Genomic DNA, 1,616 nt, shown 5'->3' with positions numbered 1-1,616 from the left:
CTTCATTACCCATTCAAGCCGTCTCCAGCCATTATTAACCATTAACTGGCTTTCTTTCTTTCTTTTTTTAACTGTAAGCCACTAGTGTTTGTCCGAGTTTCGTCCGTTTCCCGTTTGAAAAGCTGCGCACTCAGGTAAAGTTTAATATTCACTTTTGAAATGACGGGAGAACAGGCATAAATAATGTTGATCCCAAATTTTGTTTTGCAAGCAGGATATTCTACACTAAAGTGTTAGGAATTAATCACACTATCATTCACATTTCAAAATGTGACGTAACTTAAAGAATTAAAATGTAGATTTATCTTATGTTATTGTTGAGCGGCTCTTAGCATGACTGAAATGTTCAATAATTACTTTTCGTGGCGGTTAGCTCAGAGTACAACACAAATAACCTTACTAAAGTCCATGAAATAATTGAAATTGATAGATTAACCTAAATTTTTCACGTCACTTCAAATTGTACCATGAAACAATATTTCTTTACACTAAATAGTTTAAAACTTCTTAACCTTATACAACTGTTTATAATTAAATTTTAATGTTTTACTTTTGGACCGTGATTTTAAAAATTCCCGCCATAAGAAGTGTCAAAATATGCGCTAACATGAAGCAAATATTACACTAACCAAGTTACATAAAGCTCATGTTACTCCTGAGCTGTTAGTCCTAGCAAGTGTACCTTGTTGAAAAAAATTATTATTATTATCATTATATTACATAATTTAACCTTATCTAGCTTAAAAGTTTCTAAGTTTTACATTTTTAGTTACTTTTATAATAATAAATAAATACCGGTAGTTGACAAGTTACAAATGTGTTTGGAAAATCGGTTTGCTGCATATAACTAATAAAACGACAGAAATGAAGTTTGGTTTTCTATCTAATTTCAAAAATGTAAATAAGACTGAAATTTTTGCTGCAGCTAAAAGATTGAGAGACATACTCTCCAGATCTAGTCAGCTCTTTTCCCGATGAAACGGTACAATTTGCGAATTTTTTTTATAGTGAAACCCCATCCGCCCAACAATGCATCAAAGCAATCAGAAAAAACAAACTCGAATCTCTTTTTCCTAATGTTGACGTGGCATTAAGAATATACTTGTGCTTACCCGCGACGAATTGCAATGTAGAGAGAGCTTTTCCTAAAATAACTAGAGTGAAAAATGAATTGCGTTCTTCGACGTTATATGAATGCTTTAAATGTCCTTTCCTTGCTCACGATAGAAAGGACATTGCTTAGGAAAATAGATCATGAATATGTAATTACAGATTTTGCTTTCGCCAAAGCAAGGAAAAACAATTTATGGGTAATGTTTTAACATGTTTCCGTAATGTTGTACAATATCTATATTGTTTTATATCAACCTAATTCATTCTTACTTATCATGTTCGTTAATTAATTTTTTTTACGTAAATTCTTTCCGCCTAAACTTTAGCGACAGAAGTCCTGTCTTAATAAAACTGGTTTATTCTTTCTGAATATAACTTTACCGATACACTTATTTTCAACAGTCGCGCTATAACAACGAACGTGCTCAACTTCAACAATACTCTCTGACTGCAGATCAATTACTCAATACCTACACACATTGATCCCGTCACGTTGTGACCAT

The sequence above is a fragment of the Limulus polyphemus genome, unplaced genomic scaffold (assembly GCF_000517525.1).
Source record: "Limulus polyphemus unplaced genomic scaffold, Limulus_polyphemus-2.1.2 Scaffold2546, whole genome shotgun sequence".
NCBI classification, from domain to species: Eukaryota; Metazoa; Arthropoda; class Merostomata; order Xiphosura; family Limulidae; genus Limulus; species Limulus polyphemus.
The sequence above is the reverse complement of the archived record's forward strand: the minus strand, read 5'-3'. Positions refer to the sequence as shown.